Source organism: Enhydra lutris, unplaced genomic scaffold, assembly GCF_002288905.1.
Source record: "Enhydra lutris kenyoni isolate GAN:26980312 unplaced genomic scaffold, ASM228890v2 scaffoldscaffold29, whole genome shotgun sequence".
Classification (NCBI taxonomy): Eukaryota; Metazoa; Chordata; class Mammalia; order Carnivora; family Mustelidae; genus Enhydra; species Enhydra lutris.
The window spans coordinates 16483218-16488711 of record NW_019154113.1 but is presented as its reverse complement, the minus strand read 5'-3'; positions in this window follow the sequence as shown (position 1 = coordinate 16488711).

Here is a 5494-nt window from a genome sequence, read left to right as displayed (position 1 = left end):
AAAACCCCCAAAATGCTTTCATTTGTTTGGTAATGCTTTCCTTTTATTCTCTGAATTTTATGCAATATTGATACAACCATGTGAAGAAATTTTATTCTCAGCCACCGCTGAAGTGGACAGAGAAGAGGAAAGAATGAGGAGGGACGAGGGGACCGTTGACATTTGGATTATATTACATTTAAAAATAGCTTTATTTTTCAGTAGTATAGAGAAACCCATATTTGGTGACATGAGTAGATTTTCAGGACAAATTTAGTGCTACCATCTGCAAATAACTTTTAATCCGTTCGTTGCATCAGTATTTCTGTAGCCAGTAAAGTGGTGCTGATTTATGTCTGCTCTTAAACCATTTACAGAAATGTTGTTTCCACTCACCGAAACAGCAAGCTTGAGAAGTTTTAGATGCACCAAGAGCTATTTTCCAAGGGCGGTTAGAGTCTAAATGTAACTCTCGTGTAAAAATACAGAAATGTTATTCCAAGTCACAAAATAAAGCCAATTGGTCAAAGACCACATTCAGATGAAGATTTTCATAGATATTTCAGTAAGTGAAAAATTCACTTCTTTGCTCAGCAGCTGTTGATTGAGTGCAGCTGGTCTGGGAATCGCCCACTCCGGATTCGGGACTTCGCCTCGCCTTCTCCGGAGAGCTTAGGAAGGGTGCATTGTTAGGGAAGAAAGCTGTAGAGGGCATTCTTGCCATGGGGGAGGGCCTTCTTGACCATCAAACTCCTGTGTTCCTGTGACATGGCAGGTGACACTCGTCCATCTATAGCACGGCTTCAGTTACAACCAGCTGAAAAAGGAACATGTACTTCTTGACTGGTTTCGTTCTTCTCCCTGCATTTCTCCCTAGAGGCCTAATGCAGGTGTGCCAGGACCCAAGTAAACCGTGAGATCTCTCAACAGGTGTGTACACTTGTGATGTCGCCATATGTTGGTTATTCCAGAGTTCTCTGCCTTTACCTTCTACCTTGATGAAAACATTGGCAATTTTTACCAATCTCAAAAAAAAAAAAAAAAAAAGAAAAGAAAGAAAGAAAAAAAGAATGTTTGATATCCATTGATATTGATGGGGACTGGTGGCCTTCTGGGAATGATTCCAAATGGTATCCACACTTGGGGGTTCAAACACACAGGCATGGAGCAGAGAAGCCAACAGGCATTTCATTGCAAAGGGATGAATAGTTGAGAAACTGGAAGAAAATCCACCACAGGGAAAGGAAGACCAGCCATGGTGAAACTGACTCAGCAGTGGGCTTGAGTATTGAAGGGGACCAGCATTTCATTAGTCACAGTGTTTGGTTGTGAGTTGGACCCGGAAGTGTCTATGAGGCTTGAAGAGGAAGGGGCGGTGTGTGTCTAGCTCCTGGGGACCTAGAAGGTTCTAACAGAGTATATCACTGGGTGGGAGACAGGTGAGCTCTGGCACCTGGGAGGGGCAGTAGAGAGCACTGGGCTGTGGTCAGCCGCCCATCAGACTGAAGGTGAGTGGCAGGGAGTGGGGTGTGATAGCGAAGGATGCTAAGCATGGTGTTGAGCTCCTGGGGCAGGTAGCTAAGGTATAAGCACTGAGTTTTAATTTGCATTCCCCCATTCCCAGAGAGGTACAGCAACTTCTCAAGTCTGGTAGTCATTCCACCTTCCTCTTTAGAAACTGGAATTTTCTTATCCTTATACTATTCAGCTTGATTTTTTTGTTGATAGTTAAGAATTTTTTTTAATATATTCTGGAGACTAATCCACTGTTAGCTTGATAGAAGTAAATATCTTCTCCCAGCCCCTGGATTGTCTTTCTCTTTTGTCTATAATGTCTTGTCATGCAGGAAGTTTTAGTTTGAAGATGGTTAATTTTATCAGTCTTCCACTTTCTATCTGCATGTCTTTTTAGGTGTTATTTAAGACATTCTTTTAAGCCCTGCAGACATAAATATTAGCCTATCTTTTCTTAAAATATTTTCAGAAACATGAATTCTTTTGTCATCATTTATTATTGCCCATCATTACGATTTTTTCGTCTGTGGTAATGAGTGTAGCAATGGTTCATTCATGTTTTCTGATCCATGGTGTTACCTTGTATCACTACATCACGTTTGTTCTGGGGCGGGGGGGTCTACTCTATGAACACTTCATTTGCTTTCCTTTTTTGATTGTTACAAACAAAACCGCAAAGAGCATTGTTATAGTGTCTTTTGGGGCATATGAAGAAGTTTTTGAGGGCAGAATTGCTAGATCATAGGTTGCACACATCTTAAACTTTACTAAGGGAAAATTGTTTTTTGAATTGGTTGTATCAAGTTATACCTCCTCTGTAAGTGTGGAAGCATTGACCTGACCTTATGACTATTGCCAACACTTATCTCTTATTACTACTTCCTTCTACTTTCTTTAGATTTACTCTGTTTTTCTTCCTCAGATGTCTTGGTACTTCGTTGATTGAGTTTTAATCTTTTCTCATATTAGCCTTCATGCTATAAAATGTTGCTTTACTGCTTTAGCTGTATGCTGCATGGTTTTTAAATGAAGTTTTAAAACATAATCTCCAACTTACAGAAAAGTTTCAAGTAAAGTACAAAAAATTGGTCCTTTGGACTAAAGTACAAAAAATTGGCATTTTTTTTTTTCAAATAAAGTACAAAAAACTGTCAGAGGCCCAGCCGGGTTAGAAGGTCTGTCTGCTTGGCAGGGGTGGGAGGGAGGCAGCAGTGATGGAGACTGTTTTCAAGGGGGATGGACCAGCTGTGTCAGTATCTTAGGTATCGTGAGAGCCAAGTTTCTCACTGTTGGAGAAGAAAGTTGTACCTGTGGAGAGGAGACAACTGCATGAACGCTTGATGTCAGATTGGAATTGGAGGCATTAGTGTGAGGTCTGTGGGTGTCCTTCTCACGCAGTGGACTCTGGCACCTCCCGTCAGGGTACCCCAGTAGGCTGGTGGATGCTGTCCTCACCAGGCTTCTTCATTACGCAGTTGCCCTTGTCTCTCAGCGGAGGCTCTGACTCCCCAGGCAAGCCTCCCCAGCGCATGGACATGCTCCTTACTCCCCTTAGGTGGCGACATCCATTCCAGATCATCTCTCTGTGGGCACCTGTCAGTTACCTGTCAGTTACCTGGCTCTGTCTACCTAACAGCTTAGGTCTGAATGGCTCAAGGAGGGGAAGGAAGGAGAAAGCTCGGCTAAATGTTGATACATAACAATTTCGATGTCATTCATTTCTAAATAACTCCTAATTTCTAATTTCAGTTTTTCTGTAACCCCTGAGTTACCCAGGAGCGTGTTTTAAATTTTCCAAAAATGCACACTATTTTATTTGTTTTCTTTTGGTTCTTGATTTCTGTATAATTAATTGCACTGCATTTGGAGCTTATGGTTTATATGATACTGATTCTAGTTTTTACCGTGATTTGCTTTGTGCCTTTGTAAATAATTAATTTTCATAAATGTGTTATACATTCTTGAAAAGTATTTCTAAGTGCTAGGTACATGTAGAAATGTATGGTTCTATACATGTTCATAGATTAAACTTAATTGGATTAATCATTCTGTCCTGTCTAAATTTTTGTCTACTTGGCATATCAGTTACTGAGAGAAGTGTAATAAAAATCTACCATTATGATTGAGGGCTTTTACATTTTTCTTTGTAACTCTAACACTTTTTCTTTTATAAATTTGGATGCTAAACTTACTATGTTTTTGCAATTTTTTAAAAGATTTTATTTATTTATTTGACAGACAGAGAGACATAGCAAGAGAAGGAACACAAGCAGGGGGAGTGGGAGAGGGAGAAGCAGGCTTCCCACAGAGCAGGGGGCCTGACCTGGGGCTCCATCCCAGGACCCTAGATCATGACCTGAGCCAGCCCAGGCCCTAGATCATGACCTGAGCTGGAGGCAGACACTTAAGGACTGAGCCACCCAGGCACCCCTGTTTTTGCAATTGTTATAGCTTCCTGATGAATTACTCCTTTTATAATCATGTAGCTATTGATATTCTCAATAATTGTTTTTCCCTTAAAGTTCCTTAAAGTTAACCAGAGCAGCTTTGTGGGGGGAGAGCAGGGACAGTTGTATTTCTTGGTGTATCCTTTCAGCCTTACTTTTAGCTTTTCTCTTTTGTGTGTTAATTGTTTCTCTTGTAAGTGTTACATGTAAGGTTGTGGATTTATTAATTTCTCCTTCTAATTCTGTTACTTTCTGATTTGTGCATATGTTTTAACCAGATCAGACAGTTTTAAATGTTGAGTTTAGACTTTAGCCATCTGTAATAATTGGTGGTAGTTTCTATTGTTGCCATCCTACTGTTTGTTTTCTATTTGTCCTACATTTCCTATGCGTCTTTTGCCCCTTTTCTGATTTCCTGTTGTCTTCATCTGGTTTTTAAAAATTTCCCTCTACATCATAAGCACTAAGTGAATGCTGGCTAGTAGTGTTTCATTTGGTCATCCAGAAAACGCGGTGCTATATATCGTTAGGGGTGTATATGTGGAAATCCTGGTTTCTCTTTATTTTAGCATTCTGTTTCTGCATACTCAGAACGCTGGCTTCCTCAGGACCTACCAGAGCAATTACAACTGAAAACATACGACTTTTGTGGCTTACATTTCTCCCCACCGAATGTATATCATGACAATTTTTCTCATGTCCGTGCCTTATAATGTCTATGTAATAGTTTATTGCTGGCTCTAAATTTGTTTCCAATTGCTTTGGTATTATGAGTAATGGCACAGTGAACATCTTTGTGCACATTTATAATTCCTCCCTTGGGATGAACTTGAAGCTGCGGATCAGAAGGAAGAACGATTTAAAGGCCTTGCCAGGTGCTGCTAAGTTGCTCCCGAAATGTCACACTCCTTTGCGCGGACATTTTCCAGCTGTGTAAGAATGCCCAGAGATCATTCCAACAATTCCCTTCTCAAGGTCACATTGATCCTAGTCAGGTCTGGGAGAGAGGCTGGGGAATGGATCCCCAAGTGGGCATGGGTTGGGTGGGAACCTGAGGGACCTTCCTCCGGCTGCCACCTGCTCAGGCGGGCCGTGCTGGGCTCGGCCTGGACTTCCCATGGCAGTGGGACCCGGCCACGCAGGTGTCTCAGGTGTGCAAGCCCACTCACTCCTGAGGACCGCGGGAGGCTGGGCGCTGGGGCCAGGAGGGAGGACCCCCTACCTCCGCCAGGGCAGTCCGTTGGGCCCCTTCAGGTGGGGAAGAGGCACCAGGTGGGCCCGGTTGGACCTGGAACCGTCTGGCGCGGAGAGCAAGCTTGTGCCGAGATCGCGGCCTTGCCTGCGTGGACCATTTGGCTCCCTCCCACGTCCGGGCGCCTCCTCCCGCTGCGGAGCTCCTCTGCGGGCGAGAAGGGGAGCGCCAGCGCCCGGGGCTAAGCCCGCCGCCCGCCGAGCCGCGGTGCCAAGAGCCGGCGGCCGCAGGAATCCGCGGGCAGCGGCGGGGCCGGGGCCGGGAGGGGCGCGGGGGACTGGCCGTCCTGCCGCCCGCCCGC